Here is an 11,747-nt window from a genome sequence, read left to right as displayed (position 1 = left end):
GATTGCGAGCCACAGCTCAGGCTGGGAAGCATCACGTTGCATGCCATTGCTCAGGCTGTGCTAACCTTCCAGTGGCCGTGCATCACCGCTAACTACTCCACCCACATGCACACTTACCCATGGCGCTACACAAAGATGAAGAGAGAGAGAGATTTTTTTTTTTTTTTTTCACCAGATGATGCCCTGTACAGGGTATGTTTAAATTTATGATAAAAAATCATCACCATCATCATCTAGACCTCCTTTCCCACCCAATGGCAGGGTGAGGAATAAAAAAAAACTAAATATATATATATATATATATATATAAAATCATAGTTTCACTACTCCCCTATGCAAACATACACATGGCGCTACGCAAAGACGGAGAGAGATTTTTTTTTTTTTGTCACCAGATGATGCCCTGGATGTTTATCTTCAAGTTTATCATAAACAAAAACTAAAAAAAAAAAAAAAAAATCTTGTTTTGTGCACGAGGGGGTGAAATAAAAGAAGGTATTGTGCAATTCAAGGGTTAACAGAAACACCTAACTCTAACACTGCTGGGGACTAACACTAAACACACTGCCTGGTGCAAACATACCATAATCAAAGCAACAGCAGATGCCTCTACATCACTTCACAACTCAACAATATGTACCTTCTCAACAATCCCTCACAATACACCCACATCCCACACCAGGCAAAGCACACACCTTCCTCCCCAAACATCATATACTATTCACCAACACTTCCACTCAACACCTCTGGGTGAACAGATCCTAAACTTGCTGCAGATCACCATTATCATGTAAAGCAAAATCCAAACAGAAAATATCATGCCTCACATACACAAACTACAAGAAAACATTTTTCATTCATTCATCACCTAATCCTGTGTTGCCCCATGACGAGCGTAGGAGCCCGGGCCTAAGCAAGTTGATCCTGACCTTTAAGATGAGAGTGACCAGCCTCACTCATCCCTGAGGGGCATTATGTAAGCATTAAATCCCAACCAGCCCCTGAATATTAACCTGCACTGACTCAATCTGACTGGAGCATCTTAATTACCCACTAAACCACCAGCTGCCATAATGTGGCAACAAAACATACTTCATGGAAGAAACAGAACAACTCTTCAGCAACCTAAACAACACACCCATCATCTGCATTAACAGGCACATTACAAAGTTCCATAACATCATATTCCCTGCAGACAAACAACATCCCACAAGGTAACAAATGGCAAAACAATCCAAACTATACTCCAAAGATTGCCCACATCACAACACAATGTGATAAAGACACTCACTTCACACACAGGAACACCAGCACAAGACTCCAAGAACTAAACAACTGAGTATCAACAACAAAATTAGTACAATAAAATATAAACTGGCAGGCCTTTGTAAAATACATAATCACTCCACAGACACCTCTAGGTTGTACAAGGCCCAGGCCACAAACTGCTACAACCTACAGCATCTTCCTGCAAAGAATAAGAAAACATATTGTACTCAATTTCCACAACACAAACATAAGTCACTTAACACCTAGACACACTGATTATGAAAAACATCCACCAATTCTGAACAACAACCTTCTTAACACAACCCTGTTTTAACTCAATCACAGTGTAATCCCCTTCATGACAGAAATGGTAATACAGGCATTGATGGATAGAGATATCTAGATAGCTATAAACAGATAGAGACAGATAGAATCATAGGGCCGATGACATTAGGAATGACACAGCATTTAAGACCACAAGGCATCTGGGTCCTCACAAATATCAGCAACTACTATAATGCACACTGGAGCATTTCTAGTACCGGTATTTGCAAAAATGGAACAATTGTCATTATAATTAAACCACAGACACAATACTCCCTTCTTCACTGAGACCCATTACACTACTTAGCAAACAATCCAAAATAACTGAATGCCTCATTCTCAACAAAATCACACCTCTTGTTCCCATTACTCCTGCACAACATGAAATCAGAGCACTGCACTCTACAGTACAAACACATTACTGATTAATCTCACACAATAAGCATCAGATGGCATGAACTCTGTAGAACATTCACAACATATACTGTACTTCTAAGAATATTACATATTAGTAAAGCTTTTGATACTATACCCCCAAATCAGACTAATTATATAGATACAGTATATAACAAATATGGAAGAAAATGTCAAGTGATGGTTTGCCAACACTTTGGTAGAAAAAACACACATTACATTCCAGGGAGTTAACAACGAAGACGAAAATTCCCCAATAGAGAGCCACACAGCTAAGTTCTGTCACCCACACCCTATAAATTATACATACATGATATTCCCACACTCCAACCACCCACTAACACTGTCTCATATGACATCATAACAACCACGTACACTACACTACAGTCACAGCCTGCACACTGCAACACGTCAACCACAACACTGCTGACTTGGGTAGAGGAAAAGAGGCTGACTACGGCCCCACCTAAATCAACCATCACACACCACCAGAAGTAATCATGAACGTAAGCACTCCCCCCACATCACACCTAAAAATCTACAATGCCATCCTCCCCTCCAGCAAGGTCCTTGGAATGACATACATACATTGGGGGTCTTAATTATCAACTAACATAAAGCACAACAACAACTAACCATTATATACAGTATGTGGATGACGTTTTGATCAGTACTCAGTATAAATATTTGAAGGCCTAAAATAAATATGCTGAGTACTTAGCTGTAGTGTTGATGATATTAAGTGCAGAATGATGGCTGATTGCTGTTTACTGTCCAGTTGTGGGAAGAGAACTAAACTGTCTGGTGGCAAGGAGTGAACTGTACTCTCTGGTGTCAGGGAGAGAACTGCAGCTTCAAGCAGCTTCCTGCACAAAGTAAACTAAACTCATTACTGAATCTATCTATCTATCTATTGCCAGAAGCCTCAATCCCGTTTGGGGTGGCCAAAAACAAATCGCCTCCAAGTCGTCCTGTCCCCCACCATTTCACTCCCCTGCTCCCAACTCACACCCCCCTCTCTCATATACCTCTCCACCCCATCTCTCCATCTCATCCTCGGCCTCCCCCTCCCTCTTTCCCCCTCCACCTCACTCACATACACTTTCTTCGTCAGTCTTTCACCCTCCATCCTCTCCATATGGCCAAACCACCTCAGTGTGTTCCTCATATACTGAATATATAACTAAATATGTTGTTTTCTCCATGACCAGACTTATCTCTAGTGATAAATAATATCTTAACCAAATTATGCAATACAAGCATTTATTTACAAGAAATGTGCTGTCATGGGCAGGAAATTCAAAACCCGAAATCCACGACAGACCATGTGAAGGCTATCAAGAGTCACTGAACCCCCAGACTCAATGCAATCAGAGCATCTCCAGAGCCAAACTTTGGGTGACAAAAGAAACACTCAGAACTATACAAACAATATAAATCAGAGACATCCTATGCTTCTTTGGCATGGTCTTCCATCCTATCCAGTACTCAATAAAACGCCTTGCATATCATACAGAAGAATACCCTATGCATCACCACTACTACAGTCCACATACACATTTGAAACAAAAGTTCTCCCTCTCAGAGAGTACTTTCATTTGAGGAAAACAAAATTCTATACAGTAGCCTCTTTAAACATACAACACCCAACTTTACTTGGCACACTGAACAAATACCACACAAAAATAGTCAAAACTGTTACAAAAATATCCCACCTGCAAACACTGTAACACTAACAGTGAAGAAACACCGACACTAACTTCACATGCAGGGCATTACAACACCTCATTCATAACACCATACTAGAAACCATTATCCTGACATCACTCATCTAAGGTGTCCATAAATAAAGATGACTGAGTTCATTTAGCTAGGCTTAGTATAGAAAATCATTCAGCCTTCATGACATCAACCCATTAGAGGTGTCTTTGAATGGAGATGACAGGGTTCACCTAGCTAGCTTTAGGGCAAAATATCACCCAGCCCTCCTCACCTACCGCTTAGATTTGGGTTGGAAGGAGTCACACATGTCCAGCTTGTGTATGATGCCTACACAATATGATATAAATAATAGAGAACTGCACAGCCCAAGCCACTCTAAATGGCAGACACATCAATGGTGTTGGGAACATATGGGACAACACCATAGGGCCAACTGTTTACCTACAGCCAACAAGCCGGCTTGGTCAGATGGGGTAGGGTTGAGCAACAACAGAAACAACTTGGCAATCAAGATGGAGAGATGGTATTTTTATGTTTACTTACAGCAAACACAGTATTGTAATCACAATCTGGTGTTGCCATTTGAATGTAACACTCATGAATTATCAATATATGCCTTATGTATGGAGGGATGAAGTTGAGAGGTACATGAGGGAGGGGGGAGTGAGTTGGGGAGAGCGCAGTAAAATGGTGGGTCACAGAGCGACTTGGAGGGGTTTTGTCTGCGACCACCCTTTGCGGGGTTAGGGCATCGGGCTATAGATAAATGGGAGATAGGCATCACTGGGTGACCATGGCCGATACATACACACATGGTGGAGCCTTTATAAATGATACGATTCTAGAAAATAACACAAAGGTCAATGGACCAGTTGAATATTTGTTCAAATATACAAACCCCTGAACACACTCCAAAATCTTACAAAGAATGTCCTAAAACAAATCCAAACAAGCCAACAGAATAACCAAGCCTGTAATAAAACCTCAACTACCAACTGGACAAATAACCTTAGTATCATACATAAACCTTCATTCTATTGCCCCATATAACTAATGGAGAAACTTGTCCTTAACTTAATACAACCTCTTTGGGTATGGTCACACCGAACACGATGAGCGGGGTGACTTGAGTGGGGAGGGATGAGGCGACACAACAAAACACACTAAATCCTATGTAGGTGGCCACACAGAATGAGCGGGGACATTTGTCGCCCTGCTCACCCTCCACGCTCGTCGTTACACGATACAGAATGTTCCAAAATGTTGCGCACTGCCTAGTGACATCCCCACTCCTCAGGCATTTTGTCGTGCTGGTACTGCGTGTTGGGGTGGTTGGGTTCTGGTAATTATGTCTGCTGAACACCATATTGGAGCCATGTACCACGGGAGGGCTGTGTGGGATCCAAGTGATCCACTCCACAAGAATACTCGAGTGTTGAAGAAACACTAGCAAGATATCTGTGAATTACTGCATACAAATAGTAAATTATAATCGAACATTATTTTGTCATAAGAATATTTAAGTAAAGTTTGTTCCAACGTTGTTATAAAACCTATAAAGGACCATTAATGTCAAAAAATTCATACTAGTATTTAGTGTTCGGTTTCTTTTGTTATACCGTAGCTATAAAACTAATAAACAGATAAGCATATACACTATATATATATATATATATATATATATATATATATATATATATATACAGTATATATATATATATGTGTGTGTGTGTATATATGTAATAAGCATTTATCAATTCAGTTTCAGTCAACCAACACCATTACCATACAGTATATATCTCATATGCACATACTCAACACTTTCAACCAGAAACGACCAATCCACAATAACACATATTTTACTAAAGCTATTTAATGATGATAAACATAATCCACTCACTTGATGCAGTGCTGCCTACTTCTTCCCAAGGTGACTCTACACTGAGTCACAAGTCTAATGGTTTCCTGTACCCATGAAACCATCTACACTGCTAGGCAGTAACCATATAACCAAATAACAGGGTGATGAGGAGCCTACTATAGTGCCCCTATTAACTGTGTGGAAATGCAAATACAGTGTTCATCCTGGAACCAAACCTCTACACTCTTCCCTGCACCTTGCTGTGGGGGGCACTGTCCACCACACAATATGTTCACCGCACAGGACGGCCCTATAGGAGGTGGTTGCTTGTTTGTGATTGATGGGTCCAGTCAGTAAGACAGACTGGTATTTCTCTACTACTGCTACTAGCAGACCATTTATTTTTCTTAAGTCCTTACTAAGCTGATCAACTTTACATAACAGGAACTGTTACAATTAATAAAGTTACTCTTATCAATGCTTTCCAGGACATCACTTCTTACTGTGCCAGCATAAGAGCACATTTCCCCATCTCCACGTATGCTGTCAGAGTCCTTTGTACACTGTACACTGCCAACCTGGGCCACTACCATTATCATTAGAATTAGTTGGATGTTCGGCTTCTCAAACCTGAAGATCTTCAAGTACAGAAGTAGGCATCTCAGTGACAAATTCTGCTTTGGTGGCAGTACAGTGTTTTTAAGTAGATGGACAATGCTATTATTGTTTCTTTGTGGTCAGTTGATAAGACTGATGGCAATCAGCACCATCAGTTCATTATTTATGGCAGGGCTATTCACTGCTGGAGGCCCACAGGACAAATCCAGCCACTGAGTCGTTTTTCATTGGCCCTTTGATGTGCTCAGACGAATGCAAATAAACAAACATAAAACAGAAAGTTTTGCATTTTTCTTCTTATTTTTATGCTCAGCGGACAATGTAAAATCAAATTATAAACTTTTCATTTCATATAAGCATTTACATAAAGGAAAAATGGAGCCAAAATAAATGTATGGACCTTCTGTCAATGTGAGTTTCATAATGTGGCCTTACTCCTGAAGTACTTGAATAGCCCTGATTTATGGTGTACGTTTTGCACAAGAATTTTTTTTTTCTCTCTCTCTCTCTCTCTCTCTCTCTGTCTCTCTCATCTGACCTACCCAGTGCACTAACATTATCACCACACTGTGTCCACTGTGCCATGTAGTAAGCACTGCACTGTGGCCCAAACATTACCTGGGCCACATTAACTTTTCTGCCTGGCTGAAGAACCAACTGAAGGAGGGTTGTTAATAAAGTCATTTTGTTCTTCATGTAATGGATGTGTGTTTCTGCCAACTGCAGTTCACACTGGATGAGCTGTTGGCAAATAAAATATCATATTAGTGCTTACTTTTATACAAGTAAATCTCTCTCATAAACTAGGTGAAACAAATCCCAGCTTTAAGCTACAGTCATAATTAAAAATGACATCATTACCACAGCAAATGTAATAGATGTGGATATTTTATTAAAAATGAGGGAAGGTTCATCATCATTCATCATCATTCCGACCTCCTCTAGGAGTAGCAACGTCCCAATAGCCTAAGTCTGCCCACTTCAACGGGCGACTCTTCCATTTGCTCATCATTCACACCCACAAAATCCTGGCTACATGAGATAGGCCCCCCCAAATTTCACCACTTTCTGTAGCATCACATATACCTATCTGGAAGACTTAATTTAGTTAAATGATAGCAGTACAAAGAGAGGGAGGCTGGGAATACAATCAGTGATGGATTTATGGGAACAGGAGGGATGGACAAGGGGCAATTGCCCAGAGCATCCATGGTTTGGGGGCCTCCACCAACCATGTGCTGTTTTGTAAGATACCAGGGACAGATCCAGAGGGGTGCCAATGACACTTAGGGGATACCCAGAGTATCTTTATTCCCCCAAAGTGGTGTGGCTAATACCATTAGGCTTAAACAGTCCACCTCATTTGTTTTTTATGCGTGGAAGAAGGAACCAAAGGCTGAGCCCGCATTAACGTTCCTTTCATGAAAGAAACAAAAACAATACAAAAAACAGCCAAATTCAAGATCCATTCATGGTCAGTATTTATTGATATTATACTGTTAAGATTTTAATTACTGACAAGGGCCACCTCACACCATCAGCATCTCAGACAAACCTCACAGGCAGTACAGTACTGTCATATTATGTGCTTGACCTCTTTTTCAGACTTCTTTCCTTGGAGGATTCTACATTCATTCTTCATTTTAACTCACTGATGATGACTGCAATTAAATATACTATTTACACTCTCTCTTTTCCTAAAATGTGTGTTGCACACAGTCATATTCATTGCCTCCTCAAACTCGAGTATACTTTCCCCTTCCTGATTTCCTGTACCATAAGCACATCTCCCAAGTATTTCTTTATATCCTTGAGCTACTTCACCTACATGACCATTTAAGTCCCTCCCAAAACTACAATCTCATCATCCCCAATACCACATACTACACATATTAACTCATCCCAGAATCTATCCTTCTCTACCTCTTCAAAACCTGCCTGTGAAGCATACGCCAATACAAATGAAAACATTATTCCACCGAAGCAAATTTTCACTACTGTACTATTATCCTTTCACTAACTCTCATTACATTCATGACAATTTCTACCCATTTCTCCTTGACCAAAACACCCACACCACCATATCCATCTGCCCTACCCTGCCACAACAACCTGTAATAACAATCCTTCCCAGCAATTATTCTGGCTGATCCTCCCCTATATTTGACATCTTGCACACATCCAACATCCACCCACCTACTCAGTGACTCAACTACTTCCCCCACTCTACCCCTCAAACTTCCCACACTGCATGATCCCACACTGATCACCTTGTGTGATTTAGATTCCTCAGGTTTGCTTTGATTTCCTTTCTTTTTGTCGTAACTGGTAAAAATAACGGTGAGAGACAGACCACATGCCCCACCCAACCACAGAGACAAAAATCAGTGAAATCCTCTGCCGTGAAATAAATGAAACTGTAAAAGCTAATGCTGCCAGACAGGTGCAAAGTAATTATATCCTCTTTGTTATGGGAATGCAAGAAGTGGAAGCACAAAGGCAAAACACAGCATAGAAACAAGAGAGGATGTAAACTTATTATGGTGATCACATTAATATGTGATGTGCTTAATAATAAGCCAAATAACAGACTAGGGAAATATCTTTTTGCCAATATCAACATTAAACTGCCGACTGAACTAAATGTCCTATGCCTCCATGGCACGTGCCCCCATGCTATATAACATCCACTACAACACCTTACAGACCATACAGAACAACACCCTACCCATCACTACTAGCTGCACGAATACATTTCCCACAGCTCATTTATACTCTGAAATGAGATGCCTCCCTGTTAGAAAAAATACTTGACATGTGATACAGTTCACTCAGCAGACTTTGCTACCACACAACACCCTCACCACTGCATGACAAAGCCACAAAACATAACTAGTCATAATAAAATAATCACTATACATACATTAGCAGACCCACCTGAACAATATTCCACAAGCAGGACAATACAGTACCTGAAACAAACACAGTACCGGTACTGCAACTCCCATCCCCTCCAGACATTCATTCATCAGATGCATCCTTAATCAGAGTTTATCAAGCAGTCACGGAAAGGATTAGGTCACAACCTCACCCAGCCCACTTCAGCTACCAGCACATATTTGCACAGGATGGAATAAAAGATATACATGCTGTGCTTGTACAGGAGGCTGAAACCACATTACACAGTGTGGAACACTGCACAATAAATGCCACACTGAGATGCAGACACATCCATGGTGTAGGGGACATTGGACAACTCCAAAGGGGCAGTTGCTAACATGTAGATGTATTAAAAGGCCATGATTCCACTAACATGAAATGAGCACGTTCTTCCCATTTCTAGTGTTGTAGAGGCAAAAATTACTGTAATGCATTTGTGTCATTACACTCTTAACTAGAGTACCAACACCACCACCATCACCATAAACACTGCTGATGCTGCTTGCTGGTCACAAAGATGCATGAAGCCATACACCAATAATATGCAGGTATTATGACTGCAAACATTCCATCAGTTGTTATTCTGATGATCCGTACTGTTCTGTCTAGATGCCTTATTATTGCAAATGCATTACAATAAAAAAATAGGCAACTGTCTACATAGTTATTCTAAGTATATTTCTTTTTCTAAATGCACCTAAAAGGAAACTAAGGAAGATGAGAAGAGTTGTGGCAGAGGAGGGTGCTGCTGAGAAAAGTGTTAATGAACAGTACAGAGCTCTCACCAGCAATCTCCTGAGTTACTGATCAGAGTGTCAATGGACAAGGGACTCTCAAACTGTTAGGTAACATGGTGGTGGGATCAGGGTAAAGTGTCAGGTAAGGATAAAAAAAGGCCTTTCTGAGAATGGAAAAGGGGTGGTAACAGATGAATACTTGGCTGCCTGGTAAAGGGATGGAAAGCAGGTATACAGGACAGAATCTGCATCCCAAAGACTTTTCCTGAATAACGTAAACAGCACTGTTGCAAAGAACGTGGTATTTACGGTGGCAAATCATATGAAGTTGGGAAAAAAAGTTATCATAGGTGAGCAGTGTGTGAAAAATTATGAAGGAAAGGCAGTGGTAGCCAGTGGGGATTTTAAAGATGCTAAGAGTGAGTATTATATCTAGTTGCTGACTGAGGAGTTTAACTGGAACAGGGAACATTTGGAGTCGGCAGATCCAGTGTTTGGCCCTTGGCCTTTGATTGATGCAGCTGTTTTGAGCAAGGCAATAGGCAGGATGCAGTTCAGGAAGGCAGCAGATGTGTCTGGACTGACTGCTGAAATGCTGAAGGCCTCAGGATAAATGGGAATGCAGTTAGTTACTGATTTGATTAATATGTTTATAAATGAATATGTTGTCCCATATGACTGGCTGAGAAGTGTGACTGTAAATGTGAACATGGAGATGGGTTATGATCAGAAGTAAAGAAAATTTAGAGGTGTGAAACTTTTGTATCCCATAAACAAGATATTGGAGGGATTCTTAGAAGCCATAATAACAGTGACTACTGATGAGATGCAGTTTGGGTTTATGCCTGGCAAAGGGACTACTTATGCCATATGCACTGTAGCCCAGGTCAATGTACAAAGAGATTTAAGTGATGAGTTTTCCATGTATGTTGGAGTGTATCAGGGGTCAGTCTTGTGCCTCTTATTGTCTGTCATGATGCTTGAAGCTCTCCCACGTGAATTTAGAAATGGACTCCCATGAAATGTACAGTATACTGATGATTTGGTGTTGACTGAAGAGAATGAAAGGGAGGCAGAGGGTAAATTTAGGAAATGGAGAGATGGAATGAGGCACAAAGTAGGTTAATACTGCATAAGTTAATACTGGGAAGGTTAGGTTAGGTTAGTATTGGATAGGCTTGGATAGGTTAGGTTAATACGTGACAGGTTTTGATATGGAACAACTAGACAAATTAGGTTAATACAGGACAAGTTAGGCTAAGTTAAATTAATACTGGTTAGTCTGACTAGTTTATTGGATAACCATGGCTAGGTTAAGTTAATACTTTGTTGGTTTGTATAGGTCAGTTAGTATTATATAATATGTCTGATTAGATTAAAACTAGGGAAGTTAGCAAAGATTATTATATTTCCTTCACTAATTTCTCTGATATTAATGCTTGGTCTGACAAGAAATATCAGTACATTTTAGTTAGTCTGCAGTTGCAACTGACCACAAATATCAACAGGAAAAAGAGATATCATGTTAAATGATCAAGTTCATTTATTAAATAAAGAAATATGTCTCTTGGAAAAAAGGTTATTACAGGATGAACTAGAGGACATTTTGGCAGCCTTATCAGGCAGATGAAATAATTACAACTTTGTTCAGCAGAGCTGCAGGACAAAATGCCAGGTAAATTTACTTACTTCTTCATGTGCTCTAACTTTGAAGCCAAGTCAAATTAGTGTATCAAAGGTGTTATCAGTCCCACCTGTTTTAGAGTCTTCATAAGCTGTAGAGTGCTGTTTAATGCTGTCTGCCTTTTCTTCTACTCACTGCAGCTGCTTCTTCATGTCTTTAAGCTTCAGCAGCATGTCCT

At 40.3% G+C, this 11,747-nt stretch overlaps 1 long non-coding RNA gene across 1 annotated transcript in view; it reads right to left on the bottom strand.

Moving 5' to 3' along the window:
- Positions 1-11,620: 11,620 nt before the first annotated feature.
- Positions 11,621-11,747, bottom strand: part of LOC145410301 (uncharacterized) — a 47,954-nt gene continuing 47,827 nt past the window's right edge. Inside the window, exon 3 of the long non-coding RNA XR_013899264.1 lies at positions 11,621-11,745. This is a non-coding gene — a long non-coding RNA (uncharacterized LOC145410301). The remainder of the gene's footprint in view (positions 11,746-11,747) is intronic.

Source organism: Coenobita brevimanus, chromosome 10 (genome assembly GCF_032717465.1).
Source record: "Coenobita brevimanus isolate Jiangsu-jjx chromosome 10, ASM3271746v2, whole genome shotgun sequence".
NCBI classification, from domain to species: domain Eukaryota; kingdom Metazoa; phylum Arthropoda; class Malacostraca; order Decapoda; family Coenobitidae; genus Coenobita; species Coenobita brevimanus.
The sequence above is the reverse complement of the archived record's forward strand: the minus strand, read 5'-3'. Positions and strand labels throughout refer to the sequence as shown.